The sequence below is a fragment of the Mustela putorius genome, unplaced genomic scaffold, assembly GCF_011764305.1.
Source record: "Mustela putorius furo isolate JIRA1106 unplaced genomic scaffold, ASM1176430v1.1 tig00000242_pilon_pilon_pilon, whole genome shotgun sequence".
Classification (NCBI taxonomy): Eukaryota; Metazoa; Chordata; class Mammalia; order Carnivora; family Mustelidae; genus Mustela; species Mustela putorius.
The window spans coordinates 6,793,985-6,802,320 of NW_025421325.1; the positions used below are offsets into that span (position 1 = coordinate 6,793,985).

An 8,336-nucleotide genomic window follows, 5' to 3' on the forward strand; every position below is an offset into this window, starting at 1 on the left:
CTAAGTGTTAAGAGGGAAGGCACAGAGAGTGGGCAGAAGACAGTCAGCATGCATGCCTTAGGTCTCGAGACTGCCCCCTGGGAAGCTGAAGGATGGAACACTGGAGGAGCTATCCATGTTGGTAAGAGCCAGTGGTCTGTCATGACCAACACCCAAAGCTTGGTGGTGGCTTAGGCCCAGATGTTATTTTTCTTTAGCATCACAGACATCATAGTCCAACGTGAGTTGGAAGCTGGGGGTGAGAGGAAGGTGGCAGGCTCTCTGCCACCTGGTCATTAGGGACCCAGGCTCCTCCACCTTGTGTCTCTGGCATTACCTCCAAGGCTAGGGGCTCTTCACTCCAGCATGAAGAAAGAGCGGTCTCGTGAATAAGACATTCCAGCTCTCACCACCAGACTACACCACATGCCCTGTCATATTCCAGAGTGGGAACTAGTCCCATGGACCCATCTACCCACAAAGAGACTAGACTTTAGCATTCTGGAGCTGCCAGGAAAATGTGAAACGGGCTTGCTGAGCCCCTAAGTGTTGTTCCTGCCACATTAAACTTCTGGGTTCCCCAAAAGTTGATCCCCACAACCTTCCTCAAAAGCTAATAAAACCTACCAAGTGAAGGTCTCAAGACAGTCCCAGGGAATTCATCATTTTCCTTGGTATGTATCTAAGAAAAGATAGAAAAGCTATTTAATGGTTTTCTCGTGGCAAACAATGCTGTAATAAAAATCCATTCGGTCCGTCTGATCACCATATTTCTATAGACAAAGACCCACATCAATCTGCACATTCTGAGTGTAATGGTACATTTAGTATGATCTATAGTTGATGGCTACACGTTAGCTTTCTGAATCTGGCTACTGCGTTATCAAAGATTATGATGGTCGTGGGTGCTCATCTGAGGACAAGTACATTCAACCAGTGATTCTCAAACGTTACTGTCTTTTAGGATCAGTTGAAAAAACCCTGTTAAAATGCAGATGTTTTCCCTCCACCACCCCAGAGATTCAAATTTTATGGGTCTTAGGTGGGACCCAGAACCTCCATTTCTTTTTTTTTTTTAATTTTTTTTAATTTTTTTTTAAAGATTTTTTTTTATTTATTTGATAGACAAAGAGAGATCACAAGTAGGCAGAGAGGCAGGCAGAGAGAGAGCGGGGGAAGCAGGCTCCCCACTGAGCAGAGAGCCCAATGTGGGGCTCCATCCCAGGAACCTGAGATCATGACCTGAGCTGAAGGCAGAGGCCTAAACCACTGAGCCACCCAGGCGCCCCCTCCATTTCTTTTAAAAGATTTTATTTACTTAGTTGAGAGAGAGAGGGAGATGGAACACAAGAGTACAATTTGGAGAGGGAGTGGGCAGAGGCAAAGACAGAAACAGATTCCCCATTGAGTAGGGAGCCCGATGCCTGGCTTGATCCCAGGGTCTGGGCCAAAGGCAGATGCTTAACTGACTGAGCCACCCAGGCGCCCCAGAATCTACATTTTTAAGAAGCATCTGAGATAAATCAAAGCAAGGTAAAATTCTGGGGAATCCAGCTTGGAATTCTAGACCAAAGATTGCAACCACTGAATAAGAACATAGTTCAGTTCTTCTGCAGGGTGATCATTTTGGAATATACTTGAATCCAGAGTACTTGCTATAGCTGATGTCACCTTAAAAAATAAACAAGCAGTGGTGCCTGAGTGACTCAGTGGGTTAAGCCTCTGCCTTCAGCTCAGGTCATGATCTCAGGGTCCTGGGATTGAGCCCCACATTGGGCTCTCTGCTCAGCGGGGAGCCTGCTTCCCCTTCTCTCTCTGCCCACCTCTCTGCCTACTTGTGATCTCTCTCCCTCTGTCAAATAAATAAATAAAATAAAATAAAACTTAAAAAATTTCAAAGAAAAGCAGATGGGACATCGGGATAGCTCGGTTAAGCATCCAACTCTTGATCTCAGCTAAGGTCTTGATACAAGGGTCCTGAGTTCAAGCCCCGCAGGGAGCCTACTTAACAAACAAACAAACAAGCAAACAAGCAAACTTGTAACTTGACATAATACACTGCAATGAAAAACACAGTCAATTTTGGCCACAAGTCAGATGACATGGAACCAAGTCTTAACTGCTACTAACAAGTTAAATCATGTAAACTTAGTTCGGCAAAACACTTCTAAAATACACTTCCTGTTTCTTCTTCAGAGAACGGGAGTAACAGCAGCCCCACACTTAACCCTACAGTTATTTGGAGGATCAAATACATTCAAGCATAGTAATGCTTTGAAAACTATAAATTTCTATAACAGCAGCAGGTAGTATCAATATTAGATAAACTGAGGGAGTTATTTACACTACAAAGGAGTCATTTGCCTTACAAAGAGATTCCTTAACATTCTTTAACATTTAAATGCTTGCGTACAGAAAATTAATTGGGGAATAAGGCCAGAGGAATGCCCTATGAATGCATTGTTAAAATATTAAGTTAATAAATCAGAACTAAGTTTTCTGAAATGATCATCCAAGCCAATAGGTTGATTTTCAATATTTAATTCACACCTATACATTGCTAAAAGCAAGGTAGAGCTCTAAATCTATCTTTTTCATAATAATCATTACTAATGAAAACCGAAGTTCCCGTTATGTTTGCGTATATAGTTATCTTATTTTGCCTTTCCTCCAATTCCTTTCCCATTCTGCTTCTCCAGAACAATTATTCAGAAAATAGCAGATGGGCTTATCCCCAACATTTGCCTTTGTTCCCACTGATCCTAAATCCACATCTCTGAGAAGGAGGACCACACTGTGGGGGAGAAATGAGAAAAACTGCATCAAAGATCTCCAGTCTTCTGACACTAAGGCCGGGGATACAGAAAGTAGAATTGTAAGTTTCTAGCTCTGCCATTGCGGGTAAAGATGGTGTGAGACATGGGTATTTTTTTTTTTTTAAGAGGACTGCTGAGCTCCATCCAGTCAGGTGGTAGGGCTGTCTAGAGAGCTGCGCTAAGAAGAATTCTGAAACCTCATCTGGGCATATCAGGAAAGAAGGACTTCACTGATTAGTGATTTCTGCCATGGGCAAGGAGTGGGCAAGAATGACACAGAGTCATTCTTGACCAAGACGATGGCCCAGGAGTGGGAAGGGCTGGAAGAAGGATGAATAAATAGATTTCTTAGGAGTTCCTGGCAGAAATGTAAGTGGAGAATATATTACTTTTCTGTTAATATTTCCAAGACTTTCATCTTCCAAACTCCCACTTCCCTCATCAAAACTACATCATATCACCCATGTTTATAAACTTGATTCCTTGTCCCTATCTCACACCTCTGATGATCTCCCTCCCACTGTCACCTTTAATCTTGTGAACCCTTGGAAAATTCCCTCTGGCCCTTGGAAGTATCTTATTTTCTTTTCTTTCACCTCAAATTTCATAGTAGGTGATAGTAGGTATTTGTTGACTGGTTTAATTTTTATTTCATTTGATATACATTGACTAGATGTGATGTACTAGTTTTCCAGGGCAGATTTGGTCATCCTTGGTTAGTGAGGCCTTTGGTTAGTGAGGCCCAAGAGGGAAGAAATATTGCTGAATGGTGTTCTTTGTACAGTGCTTTGCTGTGGCTCTCTATCCAAGACCCTGTTTCAGTGCTGAGGTACTCACTTCTCCCGATGCTGGCCATGTTGGCAGCTGAAAGGTCTCTGCTCTCTGTGAAGGGTGCTAGCTTCTCTCCACACCCTTTGGCTAAAAGATGGTGGCTTGGATAAGAGACTGACATGGATTCCAGCCCATTCTCTTGGGTTCCAGCTTAACCTCATAGGTTCTAATTTTTCCTACTACCCTACCTCACTTCCATCTTCTATTCTGACCACCTGTCCTACAGACTTCAGGCTCTAGCACCAGATCCAGAAAGAGCAGTCGCACAGAAACAGTGTAACCAGCTCCCAGGATAGCATAAACCAGATCCCTACAATAAATGAGTAAATACCATATTATATATCTTATTTTTTTTCATAATTAAATCAGCTACAAAAGCTCTCTATCATCCATCCCTCCATCCTTCCATTCACCCATTTATCATAGGGGTTCTCCTTCTTGATCAAACTCTGATTAATGCAGCCACCTTCTGGGAATTGCCCTCAGGTGAAGGGTGTTGCTAAGACCAAGGTGACACCCTCTCTCCCACATCCAATGACTAGTTAACAGGGGGATATAAAGACACAGCTCTCTTGCTTCAAGGTGGGACAACTCTAAGCATCTTTCCAGCTCTTGCACTCACTGTGGCGCTGGCTGAGGTCTATCACCACTATACCACAGTTCAACACCTCCCTCTACCCAACCACGCTTTCTTCACTCTCTCACTTACCTTCCTGCTCCCCTGCAGCGATGGATTCCTCAACATACTTTTAACAAACTGCCTGCCTGTGAACACTGCCTCAGAGTCTGATTCCTGGAGAATCCAACTGAAGACATGCTTAGTTCAGTCTCATTCCTTTTAGTTCAACCAAATTTTATTTAGTGTGTACTTAGGGCCACGTACGGTGCCAGGCACTGAAAGTACAAAAATACATTCATTCCTGCTCCAAAAGAACACATATCTAATGGCAGAGGCAGAAATAGGAGCAGATAATTTCAAGGTCTAGGCATGCCCAGGAAAGCTGCAATGGTAGTGCATAGCCACTAAGGTTCAAGAAGGGCTTCCTGGTGTACGTGAACTGAGTCTGGAAGGATGAGTAAAAGTGAGCCAGGCAAAGTGGGAAGTACATTCCAGACAGAGGGGACCGCAGGAACAAAGACAGGGGGTCCTACCAGAGCCCAGAGTGCTATTAGAGAGTCGAGTGTGAGTGGCTGGGGGGTATGATGGAAGAGACGTCAGGCTAAGGAACTTGGGCTTCATTTTATAGGCTGTGGTGAACAGTGAAGAGCAGAAGAGCAATGTGGTCAGATTTACATTTCCGAGACTTCACTCTGGTGACCATTAGGAAGGTATGGCTGATGTAGTGCACTTAGCACGTTTATTCTAAACCTCTCTTGGAAAGCCTTCCTATGTTCCCCCTCTGCATTGGCTAGAAAGCTCCAACTGCCCTTGTAGGACTCCATTGCAGCTGGGATTCTGGGTCTGACTCAGGTTTTATCACACAGAAGTATTTGCCCAGGATTTGGAAGGTGGAAATGAGGCAGAGGCTGGGCCCCTGCTGGTTGGGCCAGCCAGCTCACTCGTCGAGGGGCCAGGGTTTTCGGCAGTGGTTTCCCGATCATGGCTGCTTCTAATCGTGGCTGTTTCCTAATTGCCATGGCTTCCTGATTGTGCTGGAATGCTGATTATGACAGTGGAGGTGTGGTTTGGGGCTGGCACTGAAACACAGGCTTCCATAGTTGGCACACAGCTTCCTGACTGTGAAAGAGACAGTAGGCCCCTTGGTAGCCAGGTTTGCAATGTGGCTGTCAGAGCTACGTTTAAAATGCTCAACCCGGGGGCGCCTGGGTGGCTCAGTTGGCTAAGTGTCTGCCTTCGGCTCAGGTCATGATCCCGGGGTCTTGGGATCCAGCCCCAAGTCGGGCTCCGTGCTTGGTGTCGGCGGAGATCCTGCTTCTCCCTCTTCCTCTGCCTGCTGCTCCCCCTGCTTGTGGTCTCATTCTCTCTGTGTCAAATAAATGAATAAAATCTTTTTAAAAGATGCTCAACCTGTCTCTTCAGCTTTCCAACAATTCTGTAAGCCTTTTCATGTCCTCGAAGCAATCACCTTCTACCCATACTGGGTGGAGGGGATGCTTTTCGCTATACCTGAATTCTGATTCATGTCAGGACTAGACTAAACTTGTCATAGTGTTGTTGAAAGTGTCCAGGCCAATGAGAAACAGGGTCGTGGGGACAGTAAAGAAGGGACACATTAATAAAACGTTTGTGGGGTAAAGGTAGCAGTACTTGGGGATTAACTGGGTATCAAGGGTGCAAAGTGAGAAAGAAGCAATTGCTAAGATGACTATTTTCTGACATGGGGGAACTGATTGGAGAGAAACAGGTGAGGACTTCCAGGGAGAAGCAAGCTTGGGCGCAAAAGGCCAAGATTGATGAGTTCAGGTGTCTGTGGGGTATTCAAATAATGTCTCTCTTCTTTCATAATTAAATCAGCTATAAATGTATAATTATTTATTAATATCCTTTTCTCTCCTGAATCCTTTGACAGTAGGAACTACATCGTTTCGTTCACATCTGGCACTGCCTGGCACAGAGTAGGTGCTTGGTAGATATTTGTTGAACGTCAAATGAGTATGCTGGATAATAAAAATCATTATGATCGTACCCAGAATCAGCCAGATGAGCAGTCCTGGGCACTGCGGCTATGAATAGTAATCAGACACTCAGCAGTTGATGTTGATGATGATGATGATGATGACAACGATGTGTTTGACCAGGAGCCTCTCTATGGTTAGAAAATCAAGCCAGAGGTGCAGAATTCCATCAACATTCCTCCAAAACCCAGAAGAAGAGGCCAGAGTCTCCCACTTCAATCCAATCGTGCCTCTCTTACATATTCATTAAGTGCCCATCGTGTAGTGGGCCTATCAAGAGGTTTTCCCAGGTGCTTTGCAAGTGGGAAGACTTCTGTTGATCAGTCATATACTCAGTGAGATTGCCAGCTCTTGTGAATCAAAGCCAAGTTGACTCCAGCAACCCAGGGTAAAGCGCGCCCTCAGCCAGACTGATTTCCTGCAGCTGCTCGCAGGGTACGGCAGCAACCTCATCATTATCTGCAACGTGGTAATTAAGCCGGGCTGTGATTGGGGCAGGCTTTGTCCCCGTTTAGCTCATTCACTACAGTCCTGTGGGCTTGCTGCACGGGCCCTGCCTCCTTCTCTGCGGGTGCTCGAGAGGCCATTCTCGGATCCATCAGTCCTGATGATGTTTTTAAAAACCATTTATGAGGCCTGCTTCTCTTCCGGAAGTGAAGTCCATAGATAACCCAGCCCATATGCACACATAACTTTAAATAAATCAGGATCTTGCCTAGTGGTAATATCCAAACCTTCAGGAAAATTGTTTGATAATGGTAATGATGATGATGTGTTTGACCAGGAATATCTCTGTGTTAGAAAGTCAACTCAGAGGTGCAGAATTTCACCAGCATTCCTCCAAACTCAGAAAATAGGCGAGACGACATAAGGAAGGTAACTCACAATGAAATGATGTGTATCTCAATATTCAAAGGAGTACTACTAGTTCTCAGGGAAGGCACCATGCCCGCACCAGGTGAAATCTTCACGGATGCGCGGGCACGTGCTTACAGATGCAGACTGGGAACATGGGACATCTGCTACTGGTAACTATGGCTGGTGTCAGGGATGTGTTTATCGGAATAGTCAATAGCCCTCTGATAAAGTTCCAAATGAAAGAAAGAACAGTCTTTCCTTGATTTGCACAGAAATCACATTCTTTGGAATTTACATTATACTGTACACAAAACAACCCCCTCCTAAACCCCAAAACTTTGAAACATTGTGGTAAGTGTCTAGGTTCACATGATTAAAAACAGGTTTTGCACCCACATCATTGTCCAGTAGGACAGACGAAGTTATGTAGAACCTTAATTCTTCACCATGACAACAGTCCTGGACTGTGGTCCGCTCAATGCTGGGAGAGTCACTCAGTCACTGTGACCACCAGAAAACTGCTCTCTGCTTTCCAAATGCCCCGAAGGGACAGCATCACCTCCACTGAAAACCACAATAGGCCATCATGAGCTTCCTGGTCCAATCTCTCCATTCAGCAAACTTCCACTTGAAAAACATGGGGCAGGAGGTGTGAGTAAACGTTTGGGAAGATAACAGGAACCTGAAGGGGTTGTGGATCCCACCACCCAGGCACAGGGGTGAGCATGGTTAGAACCTACTTTTTGTACATTTTGCAGGGAGCTCACCTCTGGGAAACTCATAAACAAATAGCAGTGGAATCTCAGTTGCCATAATGTCTTCCGGTTATACACAGTTTATGTCTGGGATAGTGATTCACCTCGATGACTTGACGTCACTATCTGGTTAGAAATAACCAAGAAAAAAAATCATAAAAAAAAGACAATTACATATCAAAACCCTTTGCTGCAGGCATTTTACTAGGGATTAGGGGATAACTGCTTTGGTTCAAATCTTAGTTTTGCTGTTCACTAGCTGTGTGACCTTGGGTAAATTACTTAACATCTCTGTGCCTCAGTGATAGGAATAGTGCTCTCATTGTGGGTTTTTTTTTTTTTTAAATACATTATAGGGTTGTTATGAGAATTTAGTTCATATTTGTAGAGTGCTTAAAATAGCGCCTGGTATATATAGTAACTACCTCATATATGCATGTTAAAATAACTAAATACAGTT

General features: G+C 44.3%; 1 long non-coding RNA gene across 1 annotated transcript; it reads right to left on the minus strand.

Annotated features, from left to right (window-relative positions):
- Positions 1–604: 604 nt before the first annotated feature.
- LOC101671338 lies at positions 605–8,017 on the minus strand. The gene is made up of 3 exons (XR_199859.3): positions 7,889–8,017; positions 4,336–4,520; positions 605–661 (listed from the first exon to the last, which is right to left on the minus strand). It is a non-coding gene; the product is annotated as an uncharacterized LOC101671338 (long non-coding RNA).
- Positions 8,018–8,336: the final 319 nt, after the last annotated feature.